Source organism: Carettochelys insculpta, chromosome 9, assembly GCF_033958435.1.
Source record: "Carettochelys insculpta isolate YL-2023 chromosome 9, ASM3395843v1, whole genome shotgun sequence".
In the NCBI taxonomy this organism is placed as follows: domain Eukaryota; kingdom Metazoa; phylum Chordata; order Testudines; family Carettochelyidae; genus Carettochelys; species Carettochelys insculpta.
In genome coordinates this window covers 40,127,187-40,151,202 of record NC_134145.1, presented here as the reverse complement: position 1 = coordinate 40,151,202, position 24,016 = coordinate 40,127,187, and positions in this window count along the sequence as shown.

Sequence of the window (24,016 nt, the reverse complement as noted above, 5' to 3'; positions counted from 1 at the left end):
TTTCACCAGTCTTGTCTGGCAGGACACAGGTAAGTGATGTCTTCTCTTTATGCAGAGCATGAATATGCTGTTCTTGGAATGACTCATTCTCTCAAAAGCACTCTGTTTACTTTTGATTCTCTTTTGTGTATTCCTGGCCTGTCCTCTCAGATGTTTATGTTAAAGCCTTAATATAAATGAAGGAAATAGCTAGAACAGAATAAAGGATGGGGCACTATGCCCATGTGATGTTCTATAATTGCAATTTTCATTGTGCTAGAGGTAATTATTCATGCCAGATCACACAACCTAATAGATAGCTTTCTCTTCACAGTTAATATATTGCTCTTTCTATTGCACAAGACATTTTAAAGAATTAACAATAGTGGGGGGGGGTTTTGTTAAAATGAAATTTTGAAAAAATAAATTCTTCTGAGTAGATAATTAATTCTGCTCTATTATAATATCATTAATTAGAAGGTTTTGTTTTAAAGGCAGAATTAATGTTCTCTCTCTATTAAGCTCTCAAGGAGAGAAGTTGCAATACCACTGCTATTAATTTTAGCATGAAAATCTATATATAGTTAGAAAAAATGTTTAGAATTATTTAATATACATACTGTGCTTTTATGGACAAAAGCACAGCATTTCATAGCGCTGGTAAAAATATAGCATGGTTAGTAATAAAAGACATTACTCTGTGTGGTTCTGAATAACATAGGCGTAGGCATACCATTTACACCAATTGTATAAATACAGAGACACCTATTGAATCTACTGTTGATACCCCTGCCTTTTTTTCCCACCTCAGAAACACATAAAATAACAAGATAAATATGTAATCTAATATTCTGGCTCTTGCTGTGGCTAGCATCAGATGCTGCAAGTTTATATGAAGCATAAGAAATCAGTACATACCCAGGGTTTTATACCCCCCATCATAAATAATTTAAAAAAAAAATTACCACCAAACTGAACTACCCTCACAACACCAAACTCTGCTCCACACTGCAAATTTCTTCCATTTTTGTGTTGTACATGCCTACACTTGCACTGTGGGACTTTGGTTTTGATGGGCCCCCTTATGGTACTGCATTATAAATGAATAATATCAGGCCGCATCTCTCTCTTCTTTCCTGTTTGTTTTCTCTTCAGTGAGCATGTTGTATTCTGGAACTTGTAGTTTTTTAAATGATTTCTTGCAGCAGTGCCAACAGACACTATGAGACCAGGGGCAAGGTGGGAGAGGGGCCTGGCTCCCTTCCCCCGGGGGGAGTGGGGCCAAGGCCAGAAGGAGTGGGGTGTAGTGTGAAGTGCAGCACAGTAGCACAGCATTTCACAGACTTTAAAAGGGGTCTGGAGCACCAGCTGCAGCAGCAGCGACAACCAGAGCTCTGGGCCCCTTTGAAATGCCAGTCTGGGGGCAACTTCCTTTTTGTCCCCATTGGCGGGCCTGATTTCTTGCTTGTTTCCTATAGTGCTTGACTGGGCATGACTGTGAAATAAGTGAGTATTGCATTTTTTTCAGAGACCTTTTAAAATGTACAATAATTTTGGTTTAAATAGGCCCATTGTCATTTTATGTCAGAAGAACAAGGAAATTATTATGAATTTGGTACATTGTTGAGATAGATAAAAATGGCTTTCCTCTGCAGCTATAGTTAACTAACAAACGCTGTTCTCAGAGCTCTGGGGACATCAATTGATGATACCTATGTGCAACAGTGCTTTGGACAGGACAGATTGCTTCATGTAAGGTGAAAGGATTTGTTTTGTTGCGAACCAAAACAGCCACATCAATTTCAATTCCAGTCAAAACATGAGAAAACCCTAGTGTTTTACAAATATAAAAAGGCAAAATCAGCAAGGAGTGAGGACATGCATGTTTATAAAACCCTGATTTGTGGTCGTTTCAAGCACCTTTGATTTGTACTAAAATGTATGTATCAATGTTTATTTAAAATGATTTAATTGCTTTTCATAAAAAAGGAGCAATTCTGAGATCAGGGAATAAATGGAAACTGACAGAGCTGGTGAAAAATATGAGCCAAAATAAGACTTTAAAAAACACCTTTAAAGCTACGTCTACACGTGAAGCCTACATCGAAGTAGCTTATTTCGATGTAGCGACATCGAAATAGGCTATTTCGATGAATAACGTCTACACGTCCTCCAGGGCTGGCAACGTCGACGTTCAACATCGACGTTGCGCAGCACCACATCGAAATAGGCACTGCAAGGGAACGTCTACACGCCAAAGTAGCACACATCGAAATAAGGGTGCCAGGCACAGCTGCAGAGAGGGTCACAGGGCAGACTCAACAGCAAGCCGCTCCCTTAAAGGGCCCCTCCCAGACACAGTTGCACTAAACAACACAAGATCCACAGAGCCGACACCTGGTTGCAGACCCTGTGCATGCAGCATGGATCCCCAGCTGCAGCAGCAGCAGCCAGAAGCCCTGGGCTAAGGGCTGCTGCACACGGAGACCATAGAGCCCCGCAGGGGCTGGAGACAGAGCGTCTCTCAACCCCTCAGCTGATGGCCGCCATGGCGGACCCCACTATTTCGATGTTGCAGGACACGGATCGTCTACATGTGCCCTACTTCGACGTTCAACTTCGAAGTAGGGCGCTATTCCCATCCCCTCAGGATGTTAGTGGCTTCGACGTCTCACTGCCTAATGTCGATGTTAACATCGAAATAGCGCCCAACACGTGTAGCCGTGACGGGCGCTATTTCGAAGTTAGTGCCGCTACTTCGAAGTAGCGTGCACATGTAGACACGGCTTAAGAGATGTTAACATCTATTACAATGATGGGAAGCTGGAAACTGAAATGTAATCCAGGAATGGCAGTGTTAGTGGCCTCAGGAAGAGGGTTTTATCAGCAGTGACTCGGTAATGGCATGTACCTCTAGCCCAGTGGTTCTGAACCACGTGGTCTTACAAGGAATTTCATCAACTCATCTAGATATTTACCAGTTTTACAATAGAATTCATAAAAACCAGTAGAGAAGTCAGTACAGATTAAAATTTCATAGGTAATGATTTGTTTGTATGCACAGTATTTATATTCGCATTGATTTATTTTATAATTATATAGGAAAAATGAGTGAGTAAGTAACTTTTTCAGTTATAGTGTTCTCTGGCACTTTTATATTTTTGTGTTTGATTTTGTAAGTTTTTAAGTGAGACGAAAACTTGAGGGTACACAGGATAAATCAGATTCTTGAAAGGCGTACAGTAGTCTAGAATGGTTAGCATCCACTCCTCTAGCACATACAAAGGCAGTGGTCTGAAAGTAAAAAAAAATGTCTGTCAAATAACTACAGTTCCAGTAGTTCAAAGACCTTCTAGCGGATGGGAAATGCAGTTGTTGGACTACTCCATGATATGCTGACAAAGAATAAATATTAGACTAGCTAAAACAAAATCTTTGAAATTCTGTAATTGCAGTTTTTATTGAAAAATTCATTAACCTCTTAGTGTTAACACCGTGCACAACCAAATTGTGGGTGGCGCAAGAGCTGGGAATAATGTAAACAAATGTGTTTAAAAGGAAACACACAAGGACTGCTGGCTGTAAACAAACTTTATGGGATAACAGGAAGCTTGGCCACACCCATGATAAATGGTCATTCGGCTAACTAACATCATCTGGATTACAGATATTGCTGGATGAGAGAGTTCCGGACTAGAGAGTTTCAGCCTCTACTAAGTGTTTCTGTAGTCAATCCCAAATCTTTCCTAGCAGAAATATGTATGTTTCCATTCATACTGGGAAGCACAGAACTCTCAAATTTGTTTTCCAGGGATTTATATTTGGGACATTATGACCTATTATCAGCGTCTACACTAGCCGGCTATTTAGAAATAGCTGTGCCAACTTCGAAATAGCGCCCGGCATGTCTAGATGTGCCTAGCGCTATTTCAAAGTTGAAATCAATGTAAGGCGGCGAGAAGTCAAAATCACTATCCCCATCAGAAGATGGGAATAGCGCCCTACTTCAACGTCCAACGTCGAAGTAGGGCATGTGTAGACGATCCGCATCCCGCTACGTCGAAAGAGTGGGGTCGTCCATGGCAGCCACCAGCTGAGGGGTTGAGAGATGCTCTATCCAGCCCCTGAGCTCTATGGTAGCCACGTGCAGCAGCCCCTTAAAACTCCCCACCCCCTTATTTCCTATGCCAGGAAGCTGTGAGCGTCCAGGCAGCAGCACAGACATGCACAGACTGCATGCCCTCCAGACGCCCCAATCCACCACCCAGAACAAATGGCAGCCAGCCAGCCCCCCCCAAGCACCCACAGGGCACCCCCCCCAAAGGAAACCAGGGCTCCCAGACATCCAGACAGCAGGGGAAGAGGTGGCAGGGCCCCTCCTGGTCAGACGCTGAGATCCAGGACCTGCTGGGGCTTTGGCGTGAGGAGGAGGTACTCCAGGTAATGGGGAGCAAGCGGTGGAACGCAGATGCATTTGCCCAGCTGGCCAAGGGCCTGGCTGCCTGGGATCACCCTGTCTGCACTCCTGACCATGTCAGGAGTAAGGTCAAGGAGCTGCGGCAGAGTTAAGCCCGGGCCTCGGACACGGCCAGCCGGTCTGGGGCCGCCCCTATCACTTGCCCCTTTTACAAGGAGCTCAGGGAGATCCTAGGCCCCCGGTACATCACCTCCCCCCAGCCACCCTTGACACTTTGGCTGACGAGCCCCAGCAGGCCCTGGAGCTGGAGTCTGGCCTGGAGGCCAGCCCTGCTCCCCAGTGTCCCTCAGAGGAGCCCACCCCTGGGACAGCAGAGGAGGAGGAGGAGGGCTCCAGTGACAGGGGGCTCCTCATCAACCTCCCTTCCTGCAGCTCCAGCAGGGCGTCCGCCCAACAGGTGTCCCCCCGACCGTGGGAGTGGACCATCAGGAATGTACCCCAGGTGCACACCCCCGGGTTAAGGGGCAGGGACAAGGGACATGACCAGGGCCCTCCACACACCCAGCCAGACCACAGCCCTGAGGACAGCAGTAGCATATCCCTCAGAGCCCGTCAGCACCTGCCTCCCAGGACAGCGCCATGCCCCATCCCTGAGGACAGGGGGCAGCAGAACCTCAGACAGGGCCACCCCCGGGGGGCATACCACACCCATCATCATCATCTCTGGGGGCAGGATGTGGGGAACCAGCAGCGGAGGGGTAGGGGGATGTGGGCCACAGGTCAGGGCCCAGACTAACGGCTGTCTCTGCCCACCCCCCATTCTGCAGCTGCACCATCTGAAGGTCTTGACAGCACAGGCCCTGCGTCTGTTGTGCTGGACAGCCCACCGGGGCCATCACATCAGGGCAGCCTAACAGCAGAGCAGGGACTGGCCCCAGGATGAGCCCACCACTGCTGGAGCCAGCCATGGGCAACTGCTGACCCCTAGCTCCTCACCACCCTCCGGCATCAAGTGGAGGTTTCAGAGTGCTGCCTGAAAGTGGAGGAGCACTGGCTCAACTAGCAGGAGTGAGTGCTGGCCTGGCGCTAGGCAGCTTTGGGGGTCCTTCATGAGGACTTTTGAGTGGATCGCAGAGCAGATGGCACCCCCTGCCACTCCGGCTGCCGTCCCTCTCAGCCACCCTCCACCTGTCCTGGGGCCTGCCAAGAAGGGAGACCGCGGGGCTCAGGAACCAGCCTGGCCATACCTGCCAGTTCTCCTGGCCCCCACCCAGCTTCAACAGGGCCTTCAGCCCAGACGTGGGTCACACACACCCCACACCAGGCTCTGGACAGTAGGGGCAAAGGAGGCCAAGGACTGAGCTCCCCAGGCCCCCCTTCATACATATTCTGCACCCCTTTAATTGTACATAGCTGCCTTGTCCCACCCACCCTTTAGTAGCTGTGCTCCCCCGAAGTACATAGTTCCCCATCATCAATGTCAAAGTTCATCGTTGTTTCAAGAAGGTTTGGTTTATTTAAGATAAAACAAGTGTGGTGGTGTGTGCTCTTTGGTACTCCGTGGTGTGGGCGTGGCGGCAGATAGTGTTGTGGGGAGTGTGGAAGGGAGGTAGGTGGCTCACCAGCTGGCCCTGCCAGCATTCATCCCACAGCCTGTTCAAAATGGGCCAACAGGGGCAACTTCTACATGTGAATGCCACATCGAAATAGCCTATTTCGATGTAGTGACACAGAAATAGGCTATTTTGATGAATAACGTCTACACGTCCTCCAGGGCTGGCAACATCGACATTCAACGTCGACATTGGGCAGCACCACATCGAAATAGGCGCTGCGAGGGAACGTCTACATGCCAAAGTAGCGCACATCGAAATAAGGGTGCCAGGAACAGCTGCAGACAGGGTCACAGGGAGGACTAGCGCTTCCAGGGCAACAGCTAGCCGCTCTCTTAAAGGGCCCCTCCCAGACACACGCAGCCTGCACAGCACGCGGTCTGCAGAGCCACAGGCACGCACACCTCGAGCGATGCAGTCATGGACCCCCAGCAGCAGCAGCAGCAGCAGCAGCAGCAGCAGCCAGAGGTCCACCCAGCTGCCCCTGCAGGAGCAGTGGTCGCCCTGCTCCATGCCATCCAGGAGGCAGCTGAGCACCTCCTTGCCACAGAGGAGGAGCTGCCCGCAGGGGAGGAGGACGCAACCCCCAACCCTGCAGCACCCTGCCCCCCACCCGCCGCACACGCTGCTGGCTGTGGAGCTACCCCACCAGCACCGACTGGTGGGAGCGGCTGGAGCTCGGAGAGTGGGATGACGACCGCTGGCTCCAGAACTTTTGCATGAGCCGGCAGACATTTCTGGAGCTCTGCCAGTGGCTCACCCCCGCACTGAGGCACCAGGACACCGCCATGTGGCGTGCCCTCAGCGTCGAGAAATGGGTCGGCATCGCTGTCCAGAAGCTGGCCACTCCAGACAGCTACCGATCCGTGGGCCAGCAGTTTGGCATCGGCAAGGCCACCGTCGGGGCTGTCCTCATGGAGGTAAGAGGACCCACGGGGGGGGCCGGAGAGGGAGCCCTGGCAGGGGAGGGGACGGGAGGGGAGGGGAGGGGGGCCCTGGCAGGGGAGGGCCACACACACCCTGCACACCCATCATTGGTGCTCTTCCATGTGCTTCCCCTGCAGGTCATCAGCGTCATCAACGCCCTGCTCCTCCACAGGCTCGTGAGGCTTGGGGACCCTGATGCCGCCATCACGGGCTTTGCCACCCTAGGCTTCCCCAATTGCTTCGGGGCTCTGGATGGGACTCATATCCCCATCTGCACCCCGGAACACAGTGGAGGACGCTACTTAAACAGGAAGGGCTACCACTCAGTGGTCCTCCACGCCTTGGTGGACAGCCGGGGCCATTTCCTGTTCATATATGTGGGCTGGCCTGGCAGCACCCAAGAAGCCTGGGTATTTTGGAACTCGGGCCTGTGCCGCTGGCTGGAGGCGGGGACCTACATCCCCCAGTGGGAGATCCCTGTGGGGGACACCACCATGCCCCTTTGCGTCATCGCAGATGCGGCATACCCCCTCCGGCCCTGGCTCATGCACCCATACACGGGCCATCTGTCAGCCAGCCAGGAGTGCTTCAGCCAGCGCCTGAACCACGCGTGCCAGGTGGTGGAGTGCACATTTGGCCGCCTCAAAGGGCGCTGGAGGTGTCTCCTCACCCGCCTTGATGCGGGCCTCACCAACATCCCCCAGATTGTGGGCATGTGCAGCGCCCTCCACAACCTGGTGGAGAGCAAGGGGGAGGCCTTCTTTCATGGCTGGTCTGTGGAGGCCGGCAGGGCCGATGTGCAGCCACCCGCTGCCCCCAGTCGCCAGGTGGACCCCGAAGGGCCCCGGGTCTGGGAGGCCCTGCGGGCCCAGTTCGATGAGGCCGCGGGGTGAACGCTGGCAGGCCCCCCCTGCTGCCCCCCCATCCTCCACAACACTCCCTGCCCCTACGCCCACACCACAGAGCACCCAAGAGCACCGCCCCCCACTTTTCTTGTAAATAAAAGCAGACAGTTGTTTGTCAAATCAAATATCTGTAGAACTCATTATTATTATTATCAACAAGACTAACTATTTACAGGCAAAATCTAACTTATATATATATGTATTATAAATAAGGATAAGATGAAAGGGGAAGACAAGGAAGGGGAGAACTATGTACATGGGGAGGGCAAGGATCAGCATAGTAACAGGGGTCAAATATACAAACTATTTACAAAAGAACATAACACTGGGGGGAATATATACAAAGGAGGGGGGGCATGTCCTGGGCCGCACACCCCCTAATGTCCAGCGCTGAGGGTGGGGGGCCGGGATCCCCGCCTCGGCCTCAGCCCTGGCCGGGGCTGGCTGGGGGCCGGGCGGACTGGTAGATATGGCCGGCGGGTGTCAGCTGGCCCCAGGTCCCCCTCAGTGGAAGGGCCCTCGGTGGCAGGTGGTGGTGCGATGGCAGACGGCACAGCGGCTGTAGCAGCAAGTGGAGCAGGCAGGGCGGGCACAGTGGCGGCCGGCGCGGCATGGGGGGCCAGGGAGTCCGCGATGCGGTTGAGGGTTCTCATGTAGGCCCCCCCATGCCTCCTGGCGCCAGACCAGCACACGCTCCTGCAGATGGAGGCGGCGTTCCTCCACCCACAGCCGCTGCTCGGCGACCTCCAGCTGCCGACGGTGGAGGGCCAGCAGCTGGGGATCCGTCGCCATTGGGTGGTGGTGCTGGGTCCACCGTCTTCCCCGCCGTGGGGCTGGTCGGTCCTCCGCCGAGGGGCTGGCCTGGAGTGATGGCCCCGGTGGGCTGTCTGGGACCACTGACACGTCGCCGGCGCTCTCCGGTCCTTTCTATGGTGCAGCTGCGGAACACAGGAGGGGGGGAAGAAGAGTGGAGACGGCCGTTAGTGTGGTCCCCGAGCCGTGGCCCTTGTCCCCCCACCCCTCTGCTGCAGGTTCCCCATCCCCATCCCCGGGAGATGCTGCTGTGATGGGGTTCAGGGGTCCCCCTGCACTGCACCCCGTCCGCTGGCAGGAGTGACTGTCACTCACTCAGCAGGTACGACAGGAGGTTTCTTAGGCAACAGATGCCCAGTTTCTCACAGAAACGACAGTACAGCAGTCAGAGACAGTCCTTCCAACCCATCCTGGGGAGAAGACCCCGAGGGGTGCCCCTCTGGGGTGTAGCTTTCCCCCTCCTCAGGCTGGCTGCCTTCGAGCTCTCCCTTCCCCGAGCCTCTAACTGCCGCCCCCGATTCAAACCTAGCTCAGCTCCTCCCTCCTCTTTGTTCAGGGCAGAGGTGTAACCTGCCAGTTGTAGCCTCAGGATCATCCTTAGCCACTGGAAGATATTCTGCTTGTTTCTCATATGTAGCCTGAGTCTCGCATTTACACTCTCCCCACTCCGTCACATGCTGCTGCTGCTGCTGCTGCTGGGTGTCCCACCCCCTCCCCCCAGAGGACCCTAGAGGTTCCGCTCCCCCCAGCCCCGGGGATGGGGCATGGCACTGTCGTGCTGGGGGGGGACAGGGGCTGATGCACTTTTCTGAGGGACATGCCACTGCTGTCCTTGGGGCCATGGTCATCTGGGCATGTGGAGGGCCCTGGTCATATCTACTACCCCCGCCCCTCAACCCTGGGGGTGTGCACCGGGGGGGTACATACCTGATGGTCCACTCCCACGGTCGGGGGACACCCGGGGGGCGGACGCCCGGCTGGAGCTCCTGGATGGCAGGACGATCCTCAGGCCGGCATTGCTGGAGGAGGACTTCCCCTCCTCCTCCTCCTTCTCCAGTGCCCCGGGGGTGGGCTCCTGGGGGTCCCCGGGGTGCGGGGCTTGCCTCCGGGGTGGACTCCGTCTCCGGGGCCTGCTGGGGATCGTCGGCTGAGGTATCAAGCGTGGCTGGAGGGGAGGAGGTGTGCCAGGGGCCCAGGATGTCCCTGAGCTCCCTGTAAAAGGGGCAAGTGACGGGAGTGGCCCCACATCGGCCGGCCGCATCCCGGGCCCGGGCGTAACCCTGCCGCAGCTCCTTCACTTTACTGCGTACATGATCCGGAGTGCGGGCAGGGTGACCCCGGGTGGCCATGCCCTCGGCCAGCCGAGCGATCGCATCCACGTTCCGCCTCTTGCTCCCCATTACCTGGAGCACCTCCTCCTTGCTCCAGAGCCCCAGCAGGTCCCGAAGCTCGGCCTCCATCCAGGAGAGGCCCCACTGCCGCTTCCCTGCCTGGCTGCTGGGCTGGGAGCCCTGGCTCCCCTTGGGGGGGCCCCCTGGGGGCGCTTGGGGGGCTGGCGGTAGGCCATTGCATGGGTGTGGGTGTCTGTGGCTGCGGAGGAGTGTGCAGGCTAGCTGCACGGCAATGCTGCTGCCTGCACGCTCTCTCAGCTTCCTGCATAGGAAGGGAGGGGGCAGGGAGCTTTAAGGGGCCACTCCATGGGGCCACCATCGAGCTCAGGGACTGGAGAGAGCGTCTCTCAACCCCTCAGCTCATGGCCGCCATGGAGGACCCTGCAATTTCGATGTTGCAGGATGCGCAACAACTACACGTTCCCTACTTCGACGTTGAACGTCGAAGTAGGGCGCTATTCCCATCCCCTCATGGGGTTAGCGACTTTGATGTCTCGCCGCCTAACGTCGATGTTAACTTCGAAATAGTGCCCAACATGTGTAGCTGTGACAGGCGCTATTTCGAAGTTGGCACCGCTACTTCGAAGTAGGCGGCACGTGTAGATGCGGCTAGGGCCTCCCGGACCCGGAGCCCCTCATGGTCAACTTGGCGACTGGGGACAGCGGATGGCTGGGCGTAGGCCATGCCAGCCTCCACAGTCCAGCCCTGCACGAATGCCTCCCACTTGCTCTCCACCAGGTTGTGGAGTGCACAGCACGTGCCCACGATGTTGGGGAGCCCTGCATCCAGGCGGGTGAGGAGGCACCTCCAGCAGCCTTTGAGGTGGCCGAAAGTCCTCTCAACCACGTGGCGTTCATGGTTTAGGTGGGTGTTGAACCGCTCCTGGCTCACACTGAGGTGGCCTTTGTAGGGGCACATGAGCCAGGGCTGGAGGGGTAGGCCACATCTGCGACGAGGCAGAGGGGCACGGTGGTGTCCCCCAGAGGGATCTCCCACTGGTCAATGTAAGTCCCTGCCTCCAGCCAGTGGCACATACCTGAGTTCCTAAACACCCAGGCATCACGGGCGCTGCCAGGCCAGCCAACATAAATGTCCAAGAAGCGGCCCCGGCTGTCCACCAAGGCGTGGAAGACCACCAAATGGTAGCCCTTCCTATTCAGGAAGCATCCTCCGCTGTGTTCTGGGGCACAGATGGGAATGTGGGTCCCATCCAGTGCCCCAAAGCAATTAGGGAACCCCATGCTGGCAAACCCCGTGATGGCCGCATCCAGGTCCCCAAGCCGCACGAGCCTGTGGAGCAGTAGGGCATTCAGTGCGCGGACCAACTGCAGGGGAAGGACATGAGCACCCTTGAGGGGTGTGCAGGGTGTGCCTGGCCTTCTCCCAGTCTCCCCCTGGGTCTCCCCTCCCCCTGGGCTCCCCCTGGGTCCCTCCTCTGCCCCCAGCTCCCCCCGGGCTCCCCCTGGGCTCCCCCAGGTGCCCCTTCCCCCCAGGGTCCCCCCCGGGCTCCCCTGGGGTCCCCCCTCTGCCCCCAGCTCCCCCCAGGTTCCCTCCATGTCCCCCCTCCCCCCGGGTCCACCCCCAGGTTCCCCCTCCCCCCCACCTTCCCCTCCCCCTGCTCTCTACCCTTCCCCCTGGGGTCCCCTTACCTCCATGACAACAGCCCTGACTGTGGCCTTGCCCACACTGAACTGCTGTCCTATGGATTGGTAGCTTTCTGGAGTGGCCAGCTTCCAGACAGCGATGCCGACCCGTTTCTCGACAGTGAAGGCACATCGCATGGGGGTGTCCTAGTGTTGCAGAGCAGGGGTGAGCCACTGGCATAGCTCGAGGAACGTCTGCCTACTCATCCGGAAATTCTGGAGCCAGTGGTCATTGTCCCATTCCCCAGGCACCAGCCGTTCCCACCACTCTGTGCTGGTGAGGTACCTCCATAGCTGGCGGCGCGTCCGGCGGGGGGAGGCTGGGAGGGCTACATGGTCTGGGGCAGCTTCTTCATTCCCGGAGGAGGACAGCTCATCTTCTTCTCGGAGATGCTGGGTGGCCTCCTCCATGGCACCAAGCAGGGCAGTCACTGCTCCAAGGGCGGCTGTGTGGGCTTCTGTCTGCTGCTGCTGCTGCTGCTGGGGGTCCATGCTGCATGCAGGGGGTGCAAGTGGCTGTGGGCTCTGCAGACCACATGCTGTGCAGGCTGAGTGTGTCTGGGAGGGGCCCTTTAAGGGAGCAGCTTGCTGTTGCCCCGGAAGGGCTAGTCTGCCCTGTGATGCTGTCCGCAGGCTTTCCTAGCCCCCTTTTTCTGATTGGGGCTGCTTTTGTGTGTAGACGCTCCCCTGAGGGGCCTATTTCGACTTAGTGCTGTCCTACGTCAATGTTGAACGTCAACAGCACCAACCCTGGAGAATATGTGGACGCTACGCGTCGAAATAGCTTATTTCGATTTCACAACATCAAAATAAGCTATTTAGATGTAGCGTCCCAGTGTAGACGTAGCCATTATCTTTAGTGATTGTATTTTGTGTTGTCATTAGAAGTTGGGCATCTAACTATGCTGGATGTCTGGACCTGAATTCTTTGTTTGTGGTCAGTCACCTTTGTAAAGATGGTGCCTGGTTTTGCACCATTGTAGTGGGTATAGTGTGAAGAGAAAGGAAAATAAAAGGCTAATAGATATCGTGAGGAAAAAGTGAACAGAGGAGAAAAATAAAATTTTGTAAATGGTGTTTTTACTGCTAATACTTCTCTTTGAGAGATGCTTTTCTACAGTGATGCATCAGGTTATACATCAAACTTTTTTGTTACTCATCTAATTGCATGTGAAATTCATCTAGAGGGACACATTCTGCAATTTGAAAATTATCTGCTTGCAAGCTATGTTTGATAAGAACATAGTCTTGTGTCTCAGTAGCAATGAAAACAATCATAAAACATCTAGGGTATTACCACAGAAACTTGTAACAGAAATATAGATTGCATAACCCAAAACTCCAACACCTACTGGACATTATGTTCTTGTCCCTTTGGATCAATTGAGACATTAGCACATATGTTTATAGTGCATTTGGTGCTGCAACATTCAACAGTGTAACTGAAAAGCTGACTGCTACACAGATCATGGTGCACTGGAGGGTCATAGTCTGTCCCCAAAAGAACCCCAACAACTATTTTCCTAAATTAGGCTTGCCAACATTTCCCAAAACTCCTGCTACCACCCTTAATTAGTGTAGTGGAGAGTATTTAAAAGTTAAGACAGCAGGCCTCAGTGCTCCTGAAATGTTGTGTTGCTCCTCTATTGTCACTTCCAAGTTATCATTAACTGAGCATTAACTGTACTCTGTTGTAAACACTCATGTCTTATTGCTCCTGCCTTCACATAACACCACCTAGGATTTGATTCTCCCCTGACTGTTCCAATGAGAACTAACTTCATTGGAATCAAAGTCGGGGCTCTCTTACATATAGCACAACTCCTTCTCCTTTTCTGCCCTGCCTATCCTTTATGAACAGTTTACACCCTTCCACGACTATGCTCTAGTTTTGTGAGTTATCCCACCAGTCCCGGTTGTCCCAATCACCTCATACTTCATTGACTGTGCCAGGGCTTCTAATTCTTCCTGTTTGTTTCTCAGACATCTTGTATTCATGTACGAACACCTTAGATAATTAGCAGATTGGCTTACTTTCCCCTTTGTTGTTCCTTTCACCTTGTGTTTCTTCCTGGCACTCCACTTCTCCACTTACCTTAGGACTTATGTCACCCTCCCCGATGGACTTGGTTTAAAGCCCTCCTCACTAGGTTCTCAGGCCTGCCCACAAAGTGCTCTTTCCTCTCCTTATTAGTTGGATCGCCTCTCTTCCAAGCAAATTCTTGTGCCCGAAACAGAATCTTTCAATATAAATCTTCAGTCTAGTAACTGGGACTAGTGTACTGCCCAGGACATTATGTGATTGCATATTATGCAGTCTACTTTTTATGCAAAAGAGGCAGAAGACAAATAAGCTGAAATCAGGGACAGCAGCTTTCAGGTTGTGTCATAGGATCATTACAGATCGGCTCAATTTCCTGTACCTTATACACTCACAATAACATTTGTTGCTGGTAATAATGATCCTGAGGTGCTTTCTAAACAATCAAAGAGAGATTAAATTAGATTCCATATAATTACTGTGTAAAATGTATTTTAGTGATCTGGTTGTATACCCCATGTTGCCCACAGTAATGTTTAGTGTCATAAAATAGCCTATTATATAGAAAACTTTACATGTGTAGTCCTAAGTGCTTCAAGAAATGAACCACTCTGCAGTGCATTACTACTACTAGATTGGCAAGTACCTGTATGCTATTTTGTAGTTTATTCATTTCATCATATTCTAATTCTATGAAAAATGGTATTCCATTGGTAACGTACAATGCTCAGTTAACCAGAATATTTGATTAACCAGCCACCTGCATTCCTCCTAATATGCCAGATACTAGAGCTTGTACTATATGACATTATCTCACTTCTTTCTTGCAGCCTTCAGTAGTGAGCTGAAGTGGCCTTCCCCGACTCTGAAGCAGAGGAAGCTTCTCAAAAACCCTGGTGGTGGGCTCAGAGCACCTGTGCACTGCCCTGCAGCAAGTGGCACCTGGGACTGGAAGTACCAGATGTGTGGCCCATGGCTCAGTAAAAGGCTGGCCTCTGAGCCAATTAGAGGCTTCTGGCTGGGCTTCTGCAAGCAGGAGCTACACGTCCTATGCCAGACCTACCAGCCAGATGCTCTGACCCAACTCTAGTGCCACAACTGAGCCTGTCTTTGGCCCAGTTCCTAGAGTTCTCAGACCCACCTGTGCCCTCACCCTTGCTGCAAGCCCTGTACTCCAGGGCCCAGGTCAGTCCAAGCCTGTGAGCCACCCTGCTGCCAGCTACCTCAAGGACCAGGACTGGCCTAAGCATGGGAGCCTACCTGCTGCCAGCTACCCAGAGGCCTCTGACTTGCCTGAGCCTATGGTCCTGCCTCCAGTCCACTACTCCAGTGATGTGGAGATGACCGGCTGACTGGACCTCTCCGCAGCCATGTACCCAGAGGACACTGAATAGGATCCAGTGCCAATGGAGGCACAGGAAGGAAGTGGCTTGGGAATGCTCCACCAGAGCCACGGTGGTGTGTTGCAGTCTCGATCTCCACTGACTGGTTTCTGGTGGGAGCTGTTGCTAGGGCCCTGGGCTGGGATGCAGTGGAGTGGGTCGGCCTGCCCTCACCTACCCATAGAAAGGCAGCCTCTCTCCTCTCCCAACTCACACTGCTTTGGCTGTGTGGCTTTTATCTTGCCCTATGCTAGGGCAAACCCCTGGTGTACTGGTTGGGCTGTTTAGTCCTCCTAAAAGGGAGTTGGGCCTTGTTGACTGCTGCCCTGTCCCAGGGCCAGGGCCTATCAGCTGGTTTTCTCAGTCCTGCTGCAAGGCACTGAGCTCATTAACAACTATTCTGCCCCAACCAGTGCCTATAAACTGCCTTGCTCAGCCCTGCTGCAATGTGCTGAGCTAATTACCTGCTGTTTACTAACAGTATAGCTCACCCTAATGTGAGCCACTGATCTCACCAACTGCTGCTCCTCAACTGTATTGCTCAGCCCTGCTGCAGGGTGCTGAGCTCATTAAGGCTGTGTCTACACAAGCACAAATCTTCGATAGTAACAAAAAGGAAGCCGTGCTAGTCTATACACTATCAAAACAAAAAGTAGTCAAGTAGCACTTTAAAGACTAGCAAAATGGTTTATTAGGTGAGCTTTCGTGGGACAGACCCACTTCTTCAGACCATACAGACTCAATATTTAAGGCACACAGAACCAAAAACAGTAAGCAAGGAGGACAAATCAGAAAAAGATAATCAAGGTGAGCAAATCAGAGAGTGGAGGGGTTGGGGGGGAAGGTCAAGAATTAGATTGAGCCAAGTATGCAGACAAGCCCCTATAGTGACTGAGAAAGTTCCCATCACGATTTAAACCGTGTGTTAATGTGCTGAATTTGAATATAAAAGTCAGCTCAGATGTTTCTCTTTCCAAAACGGTGCGAGAATGCCTTTTCAGTAACACACATACCTTTAGGTCATTGACAGAATGCCCCATTCCATTAAAATGTTGACTAACTGGTTTGTGGATCTGGAGTGTTTTGATGTCTGTTTTGTGCCCATTGACCCTTTGTCTTAGGGAGTTAGAAGTCTGTCCAATATACAAAGCAGCTGGGCATTGTTGGCACATGATGGCATATATGATGTTAGTAGAGAAGCATGAGAAAGTGCCCATGATTCTGTCAGTAACCTGGTTAGGTCTGGATATGGTCTGAAGAAGTGGGTCTGTCCCACGAAAGCTCACCTGATAAACTATTTTGGTAGTCTTTAAAGTGCTACTTGACTGCTTTTTATTCTGGTTAGGTCCAGTGATGGTATTTCCAGAGAAGATATGTGGACAAAGCTGGCAGCGGGCTTTGTTGCAGGGAAAGGTTCCAGGGCTGGTATTCCTGGGGTATAGACTGTGGCTGTTAGTGAGGATCCTCATGAGGTTGGGAGGTTGTCTGTAGGAGAGAACAGGCATGTCACCCAGGGCCTTCTGGAGTGTGGCATCCTGATTAAGGATAGGTTGTAGGTCTTTAATAATTCGTTGCAGTGGTCTGAGTTGGGGGCTGTAGGTGATGACCAGTGGTGTTCTGTTCTTGGCTTTTTTGGGCCGATCTTGGAGTAGCTGGTCTCTGGGTATTCGTCTGGCCCTGTCGATTTTTTTTTTCACTTCTCCTGGTGGGTAATTCAGGTTTATGAATATTTGGTAAAGTTCTTGTAGTTTTTGGTCTCTGTCAGTTGGATCAGAGCAAATGCAATTGTACCTAAGAGCTTGACTGTAAACAATGGATCTAGTCACGTGTGCAGGATGGAAACTAGAAGCCTGATCAGTACCACACTGTACCAAAAACCTACTGATCGCTATACTTATCTACAGCCTTCTAGTTTCCATCCTGCACACGTGACTAGATCCATTGTTTACAGTCAAGCTCTTAGGTACAATCGCATTTGCTCTGATCCAACTGACAGAGACCAAAAACTACAAGAACTTTACCAAATATTCATAAACCTGAATTACCCACCAGGAGAAGTAAAAAAAACAAATCGACAGGGCCAGACGAATACCCAGAGACCAGCTACTCCAAGATCGGCCCAAAAAAGCCAAGAACAGAACACCACTGGTCATCACCTACAGCCCCCAACTCAGACCACTGCAACAAATTATTAAAGACCTACAACCTATCCTTAATCAGGATGCCACACTCCAGAAGGCCCTGGGTGACATGCCTGTTCTCTCCTACAGACAACCTCCCAACCTCATGAGGATCCTCACTAACAGCCACAGTCTATACCCCAGGAATACCAGCCCTGGAACCTTTCCCTGCAACAAAGCCCGCTGCCAGTTTTGTCCACATATCTTCTCTGGAAATACCATCACTGGACCTGACCAGGTTACTGACAGAATCACGGGCACTTTCTCATGCTCCTCTACTAACATCATATATGCTATCATGTGCCAACAATGCCCAGCTGCTTTGTATATTGGACAGACTTCTAACTCCCTTAGACAAAGGGTCAATGGGCACAAAACAGACATCAAAACACTCCAGATCCACAAACCAGTTAGTCAACATTTTAATGGAATGGGGCATTCTGTCAATGACCTAAAGGTATGTGTGTTACTGAAAAGGAATTCTCGCACCGTTTTGGAAAGAGAAACATCTGAGCTGGCTTTTATATTCAAATTCAGCACATTAACACACGGTTTAAATCGTGATGGGAACTTTCTGAGTCACTACAGGGGCTTGTCTGCATACTTGGCTCAATCTAATTCTTGACCTTTCCCCCCACCCCTCCACTCTCTGATTTGCTCACCTTGGCTGTGTCTACACGTGCCCCAAACTTCGAAATGGCCATGCAAATGGCCATTTCGAAGTTTACTAATGAAGCGCTGAAATGCATATTCAGCGCTTCATTAGCATGCGGGCGGCAGCGGCGCTTCGAAATTGACGAGCCTTGCCGCTGTGCGGCGCGTCCAGACGGGGCTCCTTTTCGAAAGGGCCCCGCCTACTTCGAAGTCCCCTTATTCCCATGAGCTCATGGGAATAGGACCCCCGTGTAGCTGCGCTGAGCTGTGTGCTTTCAAAGTGCTGCGGCTGGAAAAGTCCTAATGCTAATGAGGCACTGAATATTCTATTCAGCGCCTCATTAGTAATCTTCGAAATGGCAATTAGCATGGCCATTTCGAAGATTTGTGCCCATGTAGACACAGCCTAACTGTTGCCTTGACCTGCCCCAAGGCAAGGCCTTATCAACTGTTTGGCTTAGCCCTGCTAGAAGGCGCTGAGCTTGCCAGCCTGTGGGACTTCAGTGGAGTGCCGTGACTGTTCCTACCCCAAGCAGGGTGGACCCCCAGGCAGTGACCTCGACACCTTTCAAAACTGATTTTTATGGTGATATTATCTCCTCATCTTACTGCACTAGAAATGCTATCCTGTTTATCTGAATTAGTTTATATCTGAAGGTCTTAACTAGATTGTAAGCATTTTGGGGACAAGTTATGCATCTCTTGCATAAAGAATATTTGCTGCATATATATGACTTACTTTGTAGCTATTAAATGTTAATATTAATATATTCAGGATATGAACTGTGATGTGTGAAAGGGACCTTCAGAGGTCATCTAGTCCAGCCCCCTGCCTAAAGCAGGATCACTCCTAATTAAACTATTCCAGCCAGGACTTTGTATATTAATTTTATGTTCTCTACTAACACAAGCTTTTGTTAATTGTTGAACAACCAGCTACAAGAAAATGGGAGGATTTCTTTCAGTATGATCAATTTAATTCAAAACCAATGTAATAAATGATTTTCACGTGCTGCTTTCTAATAGGATTTGGATCCCCAGGAGTGTGTGTGTGTGTGTGTGTGTGAAAATAAGCAACGAAAAAGTATTTAAATTGTTTGTATATAGTGCTTAACAAAGAAAGGAAATGATTTGTGTGAAAACACTTCCAAGACTGGTTTAATAAATGTTTGAAAATACTTTCTTGTCCTCCATAGTATAATACATACATTCACAGGCCCTGAAATTGGAGATGTTTGACTCCTAATCAACCTAAACTCATAGGAAATGTTGAAGTTCATAACTACTTGCACGAATTTGCCTTAGCTAGTCAGTTGCTATACTAAAAAATGCAACATGACCTTTCCCAGCTTTGATGCTGAAATGTGCTAGTCAAGAGACAGCTGTAAAATGTTTATAAATATCCAGCAAAAACATTCACACCCAACTTTGATGAAAAGTAGTTAATTCTTATTTGTTCACATACCCAGATGAAACTTCAACTGAGGTTGTTTTGAGTGACTGCATTTTATGTTCAAGTTGAAATGCTTTCCACAGCTTCTAGTGGATGGGCACTATTGTTTCCTCAGGGTTTCTAATGTGCCTGTTTGAATGGTCACGTATTTTGAGAGGTTATTCATATAAACCAGGAAAGAAATGAATGATTAAATTGTTATGTTTGCAGCAGGTGTATTATGCTTTCAGGCTAAGTATAATCACATATTAGCAAGTCAAAAGTGAATGGAATTTTTGTAAAGAATTAAAATGCAAAATGCCTATATAAAAATGACTGCTTAGATGATAATTAAGGCATTACTGAATCAGATCTCAGTATTGTTTATTCTCTGCTGAAGGAAAGAAAAACCTAAACAATGATCTCATAGGAGTTGCATGTGGTTACCATTGCCACGGAAACCACTTCTCTTTTCTAGTCAAGTTCAATTGAGCTACTTTGTGTGAAGTCTTAATCTCAGACATGCTAGGTTGCACCATTTAATAAGCAACTAGGGGGATGGGTAGAAAGCTTCTGGTACTAAAATGAAATAAATATAATGCAGAAAAAATGGCATGGGTTCACATTCTTTGATGAAACCTATAGAAAACCTTGTGGCCGTGGCTACACTAGCCCCTGCCTTTCAGAAGGGGGATGCTAATGAGCCGTTTCAGCAGATGCTAATGAGGTGCTGCCATGAATATGCAGCACCTCATTAGCATAATGATGGCTGTGCGAGTTTCAAAAGAAGAATATGCAAATTACATGTCAGATATGTAAATCTGCACTTCATTTGCATTTTTATTTCCCTTATTTGCATGCCTCTTTCAAAAGAGGAACACAAGTGTAGACACTGTCTAACAGCGTTTTTCTTCTTTTGTGCAGTCAATATTTATAAAAAATGAATATAAATTTGAAGCTCAGAAACAGTCAATCAGATAGTCGCCCTCAAAATAGTCCAAGCTACAGTACCTTAAATAAATGGAGCCAACAGCTGATAAACCTATCTCTCTCTCTCTCTCTCCTTTTCATCATGTCTTGTAAGATAGGGATTTTTGTTTGTGTAAGAATAACACAGGCAAATAATATATCTTTAGGAAATTACTGCTCTAGTTAAGGGATTGTTTATAGATACATGATTTGTGTTTTAGTGTCAAAAGATGCCTTGAGAACTTATAGCAGGTTCATGATCTCATAGATTTCAGAGGATGAAGTCACCTAAGAGGACTCAGAGAAAAAGAATTGAGAAGAATACATGTTGCACATTTTATTTAAAAATGGAAAACATTACAAGTTAGAATTTCATTCTGGCTTCTCTGGCACAGCTCAGAGATGCAGGAAGGTGGGGATGGGCTGATATACTAATTCTCTTCTGGCATAACAGTCCTGAGAGACACTTCAATTACTCTAATTAATACTTGGGTTTGGCTGGGGCTGAATCAGAGAACTGTAATTAAGAACTTTGATGCCAGGGACAACTGAGCCCTTCATTTTTTAAAAATATGCAGCAGTGATAGCCTGTTTAATACTGGACAAATGCCTTTGGAATTTCTTGGCTCTCATTGTCTTGCACAATATTGATAATCTATTTCACTCTGATGTGAGAAATAATGTCCTTAACAGCCTCCCTCTCTTTAGCATTTTAATATTCTCCTGTTCCAGACACTCCTTATGAAGGCTATGAACTGAATAGCTGTTATCATTATATGTTAAGAGTCTGGTTTTCTACTCTGATATTTTACCCAATGCCAGTTAGTTCTTATAATCTCAACCTCTGTGATTCGTTGATTATATACATTCTTTTGACTTGTCTCCCACTTGAAATACTGGGTACTGAGCATTCGTGTTTCTATGTGCCTGTGATAGTGTCTGTTCAATTATCTTTGTAGGCAGCCCTTTTGCTCCATAGATAACTGCTGGGAGACAAAATTGAGACATGGATGATATCTTAGATTTACCAAATGTTCCCTACCCTATTTTTATTCTGTGACTTACTTCCTGTGGTTTTTAATCATTTCACTAGCATCCCTGAATACATAACTGTTAATGCTGCATTTTTCACTTTCGTCCCATATGGATCAATTCAGGGATATTTCAGTTTTACCTTCTTTAGGTTTGTTAACAATCTACTCTTTTTTTGCCTCCTTTATACCTTTTATATTAGGCATCAGGGCTCCTAGGCTTTCTAAAAATAAATGAAACATAATCTTTTGATCTCAGATGGTTAAATTGGACTCCAGTTACATATTGATGATTTTGTCACTTTCAATCTGGTTTATAGGATTTTTTTTCAAACAAGTTATAAACAATTCATATAATTTTGCATTGCCTCATTTTACCCTTTTTCCTTATGTGTAAATTAATCTGTAAGTAGCTGGGTTTTACATACTTTATGCTTCTCAGTTACTTTGTTTGAATGCCCCAGTGCGTGTTCGTTTGTGTTAGCATATGCCTCTTCAGAGTGAGCATGATGTATTTACAGCAGCGTTTTAGTTTACTTATGCAGTATATACAGTTGTCTCATGGGTCCTGTAACTACTGTTCAACAGAAACTGAGAGACGAACAGCAGCGCAGAGAAGTGCTGCAGGCCCCAGGGTAAGGTGGGAGGGGCCAAAGGCAGAAGGGGCAGGGCCTAGGGCATGCAACACTCAGAGCCGCGCAGACAATTGTGCTGCCCCCCTCCCCTGTAGCCTCCTGCCGCAGCACTGTTGCAGCACTTCAAAGGGACCCAGATCTCTGGCTGTCACCTATGCTACTTTGGCAGTGGTGGCAGTTGGAATTCCAGGCCCCTTTGAAAAGGCCAGCCCAGGCCCCTTACCTCACCCCCAACCAGTTGGTGGGCCTAGAGATTAAGGGAAAATTAGAGAAAGGGGGAAAAATGAGAAGACAAAGACAACTTGGAAATGTGGCCAGTATTTTTCACTGCCACAGCACCTTTCATTTGAGGAACTCCCAAAGTGCTTTTCACACCCCACTAGGGAACTTATGTATGCTGAACACTGGTGCAGCCAACACGGCACTGTAACTCATCACTCACTGCATCCTGTGAAGTAAGTTAAATAGGGTCAGTTAAGGTTAATGATCACTTATCATTGCAGACTACGTACTCCAGAAGATGTCTCAGACTTTACCACCGCAATGATATACACTTGATACTCACTGAAATATCAGAGACTGTCTTGGAAATAAAGATCATCCCTCATCAGAACAAATGTTGACCATGGCTATGTCTACACTAGGAAATAAAGTTGAATTTAATAAAGTCAAATTTTACACCACTAGGTTTTATAAAGTCAATGGTGAGTGTCCACATGTTTAGAAAGTCAACATAGTGCGTCCCTATTACCTTTGCTAAGTTTGACTGTGTCAGCAGTGCATTGTGGATACCTATCCCACAGTTCTTGCACACCGTTATATTCTGGGTTTCTGTGCCAGTATGTTATGGGAAAAAATGCACTGCAAGTGGTTGCAGGTGTCTGATGTCATCATCCCTGTGTGCATTGCCCTCACTCCTCACTCCCATTGAAAACAAACTGCAAAATGCTTTTTCTCATCACTTTTCTGCTCCTGCCCCAGCACACACCATTACAAGGCTAGCAGGCAAGTCCTGAGACATGAGAAATGCTGAAATAAAATTTGGAAAAGTTTCAATTTAAAGCTACTGAAAAGTTATTTTTTGTTATTATTGAAATGCTTCATTTTGATAGTGTTATTTTGATTCATTTCATTTTGAGCTGGTAGCCGTGTGGCAGGAGCTGCATGGTGTGGGGGTGGGAGCTGGCTCATTTCTGTTTCCTAACTCCTGCACACCTGGGCTGTGTCTACACTAGAACGCTAAGTTGAAGTAGCATATTGCAAAGTAGCAACATTGAAATATGCTACTTTGAAGTGTAGCATCTATACCCTCCGGGCCCGGAGCCGTTGAAGATGAACATGAAAGTAGCGGTGCGCTACATCGAAAGGGGCTGCCCTGGATACAGAAAGGGAGCATTCATACAAAAAAGTGGCCCCTTTTGAAATAAGGGGCCAGGAAAGCCCATGGATGGGGTCACAGGGCAGACTAGCCCGCCTGGGAGGGCAACAGCAAGCCACTCCTTTAAAGGTCCCCTCCCAGACACACACAGCTTGCACAGCACAAGCCCTGCCTTGGTGACACTAGCCTTGCAGACCTCAGGCTCACAGATATGGACATCCAGCAGCAGCTGGAAGCCCTCCAAGCCACCTCCCACAGGGCAGGTGTCCTGCTAGACAGTGCACGGGCAGCTGCCCATCAGCTCCTGGCAGGGGACCCTGGATGCCCTGGACCACCGGGCCCTCCTGCTCCTCTCCCCCACCAGGTGCCCTGCTGGCTCTGGAGCTACCCCACCAGTGTGGGATGATGACCAGTGGGTGTGGAACTTCCACATGAGCCGGCAGAGCTTCCTTGAGCTCTGCCAGTGGCTCACCCCTGTTCTGAGGCACCAGGACATATGGATGCAGCATGCCCTCACTGTTAAGGAGAGGGTCGCAATAGCTGGCTGGATGCTCGCCACTCCAGACAGCTACCACTCTGTGGGCCATCAGTTTGGTGTAGGCAAGGCCACAGTCAGGGTCATCGT